Here is a 9,149-nt window from a genome sequence, read left to right as displayed (position 1 = left end):
TGATCACGAGAGGAGTAAAAGTTCATTTAGGTACATGTAATTTTACATATAGTACCATTAATTCACATCAAGCCAATAAGTTATAATTCTCCCCATACAATTGGTTTTTGGTCAGGAACCAAAGATGTCTCATCAAAGATTTTGGTTGTGCGACATATATTGAAACTCATCCACCACATCGTACAAAGATGGGACTTCTAAAATGTTTGAGAATATGTTGGGTATTAATAATCGTCTATGATTGAATACTTAAAGCCATTAGTGAGAAATTCGTTTATGGCACATTGATTTTCATTTTAGTGAATGAATGTTCCCAACATTAGGGGGAGATAACAAGCAGTTGGAAAGTGAAAAGTGAAATGAATTATCATGTCATCTTGATCCTCGGACTATAAACTATGAACTAGAAGTTTAAAGTATAATTCATTTACCTATATTAAAGAACAAATTACCAGACAAGTTCACTGACCTAAATAGAGTGACTAAGTAAGTCACATAATCAATTGCTTATGCTCCAGTTATATTTGTGTCCCAAGAGGACAACCATATATTTTTGTAATGAGTCTATTACACGCCTAAAGCGTGGTAGACTAGTGATTCCAATAATAAAACTCCTCGAAAAGTGGAGCAAGTAATTAAGATGGTCAAGTCGAGGTTATAGTAATAAGATATCCTAAAGAGACAATAGACATGATGGTTCAAGAAGAACCTCAGGTACCTGAAAATAAAGAGATCTCGATAAGTTGTATCATGTCTAAGATATGTATGGAATCGAAATAAAATCGACGTCGTTATACTTTTGTATATAATGTAGCGATTGAAATGATTAAGTGATGAGGATCAAGATTTGTGATATGCCTATAAACGTAAACATAGAAATGATTTGCCAAAATGGAAAGACGCAGATAAGGCAAAGTTGAATTCTCTAATGGAAAGTCTCTGGACCAAGAGTCCATACAACTGAAGTTGTAAAATATGTTGGATATAAACGGGTCTTTTATGCGAATTATGTGAGAATCAAATTGAGTGATATAAGGAAAAATTGGTGGAACAAGAATTTTCTCAAAGACCTATGATTGATTATGAGAAGACATATTCTCCAGTGGTGGATGCGTTGACTTTCTAATATTTTGTTAGTCTGGTAATATAAAGACAGAATTGATATGCGTTTTATGAATGTTATGTATCACTTGATACTGAAAGTTTACATGAAAGTCCCGAAGGATTAAATTATGTAAGTCATGTAAACTAAGTTCTCGAGAACGATGTGTTCATTTATACATATTCGGAATGAACAGGTTATGATTATTTTACATATTGGATATAATTGGAACTCCTGATGAGTTTCTAAAGCAATTGAGTGCTTAAAAGGTTAATTGAAACATCTTAACGATGTAATACATGTGCACCAAGAAACATACATAGAAAACTTGTACCCGGTGATTGTGATATCTCAATAAATAGTTTACACGCATGGTACAATATAAATTTCAGAGATAAAAGCAAGTGTTCATGACAATTTTTGCATATGATATAGATATCTATGTGTTAAAAGGGCAAATTTTATTAGCAAAACTTCTAAAGAATGAAAGCATGTGCATATTTAGATAAGATGGAACAAATTCCATCATGGATTGATAATGGCAGAAGCATTGATATGAAGTTGATAAAATATATATGGACTAAAATAGTTGGGTCGAGTGTTGTACAACTCGAGATATTCGCCTAAAGAGGGTTATAAAGTTGATTAAATTAGCCATGTTTTATCAACATTCTACTTTTAAAAGTTCACTATAATCGCAGTTTACAGTGATGATGTCTAGGCATTATTGAGAGCAACTGTCGAGCTTTTAGAGGGGGAATTTTTTGAGTGACATTGGCACGGTCTATTACTCGAACTGCAGTTCGAGTATATATGTAATTATGTTTTATCAATCTCTCAAGTACATCTAGAAGATGATGTTGGGAATAGTTGAACCTTAAAGTATGTTAAAAGTTGTTAAGTCATTTGTTATAAGAAATGCTTATTATCATCCTACCAAAGTCGAGATTCTCATTCTAGAAGTACCATCATTAAATGATGTGTGCACTAAAATGTTTTGCTAGATATGTATGGTTATAATATATTTCACTTGAGCTTATTGTCATGATATAACCTTTGTCAAGCGAAGAGACATTGGAATAAGTTCAACAAAATATTTCAGGTATAAACGATATTTGATTATATTTTACTAACCCATCAAAACAAGTTTGGTTAGTCTTGTAGATGCAGGAATGTAACTAAATACAGTCCTGGACATATGATATTTTTTGGAATGAGGCACCTAAAGTCTTGTTAGAAGATTATACAACATTGATCAACATAAAGAATTGCACAATAAGGGGTCGAGCGACAAATCATTGACAACACAGGCTTTGATCAACTTTCAAGGAAGATGGACACACGTCACTTAAATGATACATGTTAAAATGAGGGGGATATTTTTTTAAGTTGCACTCTTTTCCCTTGACTAAGTTTTGTCCCATTGGGTTTTCTTAGTAAGGTTTTTAATGAGGCAACATACCTGATCTAGAAGTATCAAGGGGAACTAATGCGCATTACACGCTGCACTCTTTTTCCCTTAGCTATGATTTTGTCCCACCGGGTTTTCCTAGTAAGGTTTTTAACGAGGTAGCATCAAGCGTATTATGTTGATAACCAAGGGAGAGTGTTATGAATATATTTATTATTAATATGGTTATCAACACTAAAAATAGATTAGCTTTCTCTCCAAGTTTTGTACACCTATATATACCACTATTGTAATCATATCTATCAATGAAATATCAGTCTCTTTCTCCCTACATCTCTTTCTCTTATGGTTTACTATTAGGTTAGTAGGTCGTTGTTTCACAACAAATAAGACTACCTAAATGAATAAAGACACTAATTATAGACAATAGCCCTATGAAAGGAAAAAAATCTCACGTTAGACTACCAACTCAAGTGCATTATAAAATTAACCGTTTATCTAATATAATAATTATATAATTATTTAAGATTAATATTGTACATGAGGAAAAGTTAGCATTTGTAGTTATTTATCATGTATTATACATATATAGGGTTAGTATCGAATGAGAAGCACTAGGCTTATTGATATACACACATATGTATAGTTTAAAATTGATTATATACATATATGTATAAATTAAGATTTGACAATGCATATATATGTATATATATAGTCAATTTTAAACTATACATATGTGTATATTACAAAAAAAAAAGAACTTAAAGAAAGTGTGTGATTCAAAATACTTTTTAAGTTTTCTTAAATATAGTATACTTATCTTAGGATGGATACCCTATATATATCTAACTAATTATGTTTCTAGCTAAGGCATAATTACTTGATGCTAAGATAGTAAGGTGTATCACCTCAAGTTTAGATATTGAGAGTTCGTATCTTGAAAGGTGAATGTATAAGGGTGGATTATGATTAAAAGGTGTTATAAAAATAAACTAATTAGTGGATGATAAGATAAAAAAAATCTATAAGAGTAAACCTTATAAGTTTAGTTATGAAAAATAGTATTTAATATTAAGGAATAATACATATTCATTTGTCCAACCATGAAAAATAATACTATTAATCTATACTATATAATAAAAGAAACCATATTTGGGACACTTGTCATCATATTAGGCAATGTTTTATAGATAAGTATTATTTTAGTTTAATCCTTTTTAATTAATTATAGATAATCATCCTACTAAATATTATTTAGTTTAATTTCTTATGGATAATTATTATTTAGTTTAATCTCTTCCTCATTTACAATATTATTTATTTAACTAATAGAGTAAATTACAATTTTAGCCCCTGTGGTTATATCACTTTTACTCTTTTAGCCCAAAATGAATTTTTAACATCTGAACCCCCAACCTTTTTTTTCTAATCTTTTTGGCCCATAACGTCTTTTTTCTAACATTTTTTGCCCCTAACATTTAATGGATGGGGTTAGTGTTAGGGGGCAAAAAGATTAGAAAAAAAGACGTTGGGGGCTCAGATGTTAAAAAATTCTTTTTTGGGCTAAAAGGGTAAAAGTGATATAACCACAGGGGCCAAAATCGTAATTTACTCTAAATAATATTATTTATCATTTATACATTTACGGAGTTTTAAATAATGGGTTAAATTTATTGAGACTTCGTTAACAAATTTTGCTACAACAAAATAATCTATTTATATCAATCTAAATTTTTATCTATACTATACTATATAATAAAACATTAATGGGTGACACATGTCGTTCATTGTAGGTATTTATTTTATGATTTTCTCGCCTCACTTCCAAACTTATCTTATATTAAGTAAATAAATAAATGAATATTGAGCTAATATTAAATTTTATACTACTTAAAATTTCGAATACCATTCTTCTATTTTTCTAATAAAATATCATCCGAAATTGTAAATTGTTAATTTAAAACATTTTAAATAAAACAAATTATTTATCACGAAAACCAAACTTTGTATTAATGTATTATATATTTTTATTTTCACTATACAAAATTACACTTACCAACTTTTTTTATTATTTGGTATATAAAATTACATTTATTTAACTCGTGTAATAAATGAGGTTTTTTAAAGATGTATTATCTTATTATTTGGTAAACAATATTACATTTATTCAACCCGTGTAATACATGTGGTTTTAAAGATATAATTTTTTATTTGGTATATAAAATTACATTAATTCAACCCGTACAATATGGTTCTAATATATATAACTTTTTATCATTTAATATATAAAATTATATTTATTCAACCTGTGCAATAAAGGAAGTTTTTAAAGATATAATGTTTTATTATTTAGTATATAAATTTATTTACTCAACCCGTGTAATACACGGGGTTATAACCTAGTGTATTCATAGAATAACTTATTTTGAAAAGCCGCAACCCTTATCTCTAAGAAAATTTGATATTATATAGTCAAAATGACACATTTTTTTATTTCTAAGAAAGTTGGATATTTAATTCACCATAGTCAAAATCACACATTTTTAACAAAGATTGTTTATTCTTGACACACAGTCCATCAACACAACTTGCCCACACAGTTGTCGGTTATATTGTATTATCCACATGCATTTATGACCAAATTAAAGTTTAGAAGGGCCTCATAACTCTTCTATAAAGTCAAACCTTTTACGTGTTTTAACTTTCTCATTTTCAATACTAATTTCCCACTCCGGTATATATAAATAACAAGGGACCAAACTATACCATTCATAAGCTTCCACCAATTCAAAAACCTCTCAACTTTCTTACAATTTTCATCTTGTTTTTCAACATCTTGATTAAGTATAAATGGCAGATCTTGAAAATGAAGTTGAAGCTCCTCGCTTTTTCTTGTGCCCGATTTCACTCGAGATCATGAAAGACCCGGTTACACTCTCCACATGAATCACCTACGATCGAGACACCATCGAAAACTGGTTATTTTCACGAAAGAACAACGTCTGTCCAGTAACCAAACAAGTCGTTGCGGATATTGATCTCACCCCAAACCACACCCTTCGCCGGTTAATCCAATCATGGTGCACACTCAACGCGTCATCCGGGGTTGAAAGGTACCCCACACCACGCCCTCCAATCTCAAAAACCGAAATCACCAAACTCCTAAAAGACTTAAACTCCCCTAACCATCAAATGAAGAGTTTAACAAGATTGAAATCTATCGTTTTAGAGAGCGAAAAGAACAAACGATTGATGGAATCCGTTGGTGCGGCTGATTATTTATCAACCATCATAAGTAACGTAAATAGTGGAATAACATCATCTTCACGTGATGAAGCTTTGTATATCCTTTACCACATTAAACTGTCACCGTCCGGTCTCAAAACATTAGGAAAGACCTGTGGTTTCGTTGACGCGCTGACACGCGTCATGCAAAGTGCATCAAGCCACGAGGCGCGTATGTACTCGGTCATGTTACTGAAATCAATGTTTGAGGTGGCGGATGTCGGGTTTTGAAGGCTTTAATCACACAGAGGAAACTACGTACAGAGAATGTGTTTATAAAACCCTAATTTCATTCATGCTAAAACTTACATTATATAGAATAAAATACATACCCACTAACTAATAATTAGGGCCACTAACCCATTAACCCCATTATAACTTAATCTTGCTAAACACTTCAACATAAAAAACACATGACTAATTAAAATACTTGACCCATAAAAAACACACTTTTACCGACCCGACTTGACCCGTCAAGATTAATCTAACATTCACCCCCTTAATCTTGACATTTTGACCCGTTTCTTTCTTGCTCGTTGATTGAACCACATAGGTTCCGATCTTGCTCTTGCCATACGAACCGTTAAGGTTTTCGATTCTTTCTTTCTTTTGGCTACCGATATTCTTCTTTCTTTCTAATCGACGCCCTTTCTTTCTTTCTTCATTATGACTGGTGCTTGCTCTTTCTTTCTTATCGCACCGGTCTCTTTCTTACTTTCTTGCGAGGCCTTCTTTCTTTCTTGCGAAGCGACGCCGGCCTCTTTCTTCTTTCTTGTGGCGCCTCTTCTTTCTTTCTTTCTTTCTTTCTTTCTTTCTTTCTTTCTTAAGGATTCAATGATTTGAATCCGACTTTCTTTCTTGCTGATCTTGCTAGTTAACTTGCTTTAAACATGCTTCTTGCTTGCTATCCATTGCCAAAAATAACCTTGCTACTCGTTCCAAACCGTGCTACTTTCTTTCTACGTAGTTTGCCTTATTCATGCATTTTCTTGCTATGACCACTTATGGTGGTTTTCATGCTACACTTGTTAACTTTCTTTAGCATCCATATACCAATGCCACTTGATACTCTTTCATTACCGATTCAGCACCGAAAGCAGCCCACAACACCCTTCCTTGATTACTTATTTTGTCTTGCTTTCTTCTCTTTCTTTGACAATAAGTATGGCCTTTAGAGGTGCTAGGCTACCTGGTTCCCCTTTTTTTTCTTCCACCGTACAACCTTTTTTTTTAACCCAATATTTAATGATTAAATTTTAATCTATGACTGCATAGTTCAAATATGGATTCGAAAGTTTATCCACAGACTCCATTAACTTCAAATTTACCTCAAAAGTCAATCCTTGCACAAGTGCACAACCACCCGTATCCAATCCAATTCTGAATATTTAAATCATACTTCAAACAAAACCGAATGAACCTGGTATCTTCTTACTCTAATTCTTGCTATATTCCTTCAACTTACGTCATCTTGCTTCAATATCTTGATGCTGATTATCGAGACTTGCTACTTCTCCTTTCTTTTTCTCCTCGTGACCAGCTCTATTTTCCTCATGCTTCTATCACCAATAATCTCCTTCTTGAGTACCTGCTGCGAATTCTTTCTCTCTTCTGCGCCTTCTTCAGCCCCGCAGCCAAGGGCCGCTCTCTTACTCGAAGACGACTCTCAAACCAGCCTTCTCTTTCTTGCTACGAATCAGGTATGAGCCTAGGGCTCTGATACCAATTGTCGGGTTTTGAAGGCTTTAATCACACAGAGGAAACTACGTACAGAGAATGTGTTTATAAAACCCTAATTTCATTCATGCTAAAACTTACATTATATAGAATAAAATACATACCCACTAACTAATAATTAGGGCCACTAACCCATTAACCCCATTATAACTTAATCTTGCTAAACACTTCAACATAAAAAACACATGACTAATTAAAATACTTGACCCATAAAAAACACACTTTTACCGACCCGACTTGACCCGTCAAGATTAATCTAACATTGGTTATCAGCCCAAGATCAAACACACAAAGTTTAATGCTATATTTCTTGCTTAAATGAAAAATGAGAGTACACCAATAACCTACTGCTACCACCTTATTTATAATTAAAAGAGTAAATAAACACATGCAAAAATAACCCACGATGTCCTTTATTCTCGCAGCCAATGCAAGTAACGTCATTAAACGTTGAGTTCTTTAAAGAGCTTGTAAACATATTGAACGATCAAATCTCAGAAAAAGCCACAAAAGAAACGCTTAAGTTGCAAATTAGCGTGTGTCCATGGGAACGGAACCGAATAAAAGCGGTGGAGGCTGGAATAGTTTCAGTGTTGATCGACGCGCTATTGGATTGTTCAGAAAAAAGAGTCATTGAGTTGATTAGCATGGTTTTGGTTCAGGTATGTCAGGCTGCGGATGGGAGGGCGGAGCTTTTGAAACATGGTGGTGGTTTGGCGGTTGTTTCAAGGATGGTATTTGGTGTGTCGCTGGTGGCGAGTGAGAGGGTGGTGAGGATATTGTACTCGGTAGCGATGTTTTCGAGTAGTGGGCGTGTTTTGCAAGAGATGATTGAGTTGGGGGTGGTAGAGAAGCTTGTGTTAGTGTTGCAAGTGGATTGTGGAAGGAAGATGAAGGAGAAAGCTAGGGAGATTTTGAAGATTCATTCAAGGGTTTGGAAGAAGTCTCAGTGTATAACATATGATTTGATTTAGAAAGAAAAAAAAAAGTTAAAGATCCAATGACGAGGAAAAAAAACCTCATGACAGATAGAAAACAATTGTTGATATGATTTTGTAAAAATTATTAAAGAACAAAACAACGGGGACAAAAGGCAGGATCCCCATTTTGGATTTTTATGTTTTGATAAGTTGGTAATAGTTGAAAAAAAAAACAAGTACTATCTCCGTCCCATTAAATGTGTCTTATTTTAAATTTTCAAAGTCTTTATTTATAAACTTTGACTTTAATTATATATTTTTTTTGTTATATAAAACTTGGTGAAAATTAACCCGATAAAAACACTTGTAAAACACACTCAAATCATATAATTTTCATCAAGTATTATCTAACACAAACAAAATTATTTAAGGTCAAAGTTTATAAATAAAGACTTTGAAAATTCAAAATAGGACACTTTTAATGGGACGGAGGGAGTACTTAGTTATTTCAATATTTCGGCTCGACTTTTGAGTTAGCGCCCACACATCAAATAATAACCATGGTGTTAAAACTGTATTTGTAACCTGGGTTTCGACCATACATGGTTGTAAAATTGTATTTCATACCAGACCCAATATCTCTAAAATATATGTTGGATTCGTTGAGTATCGGGCATACTCCTAAGTATGTGGT

At 32.7% G+C, this 9,149-nt stretch overlaps 1 pseudogene; it reads left to right on the top strand.

Annotated features, from left to right (window-relative positions):
- The first annotated feature begins 5,306 nt into the window (after window positions 1-5,306).
- Window positions 5,307-8,631, top strand: LOC110888753 (annotated as a pseudogene).
- The last annotated feature ends 518 nt before the right edge of the window (window positions 8,632-9,149 follow it).

This window comes from Helianthus annuus, chromosome 11 (genome assembly GCF_002127325.2).
Source record: "Helianthus annuus cultivar XRQ/B chromosome 11, HanXRQr2.0-SUNRISE, whole genome shotgun sequence".
Taxonomy (NCBI): Eukaryota; Viridiplantae; Streptophyta; class Magnoliopsida; order Asterales; family Asteraceae; genus Helianthus; species Helianthus annuus.
This window is presented reverse-complemented; position numbering and strand designations above follow the sequence as displayed.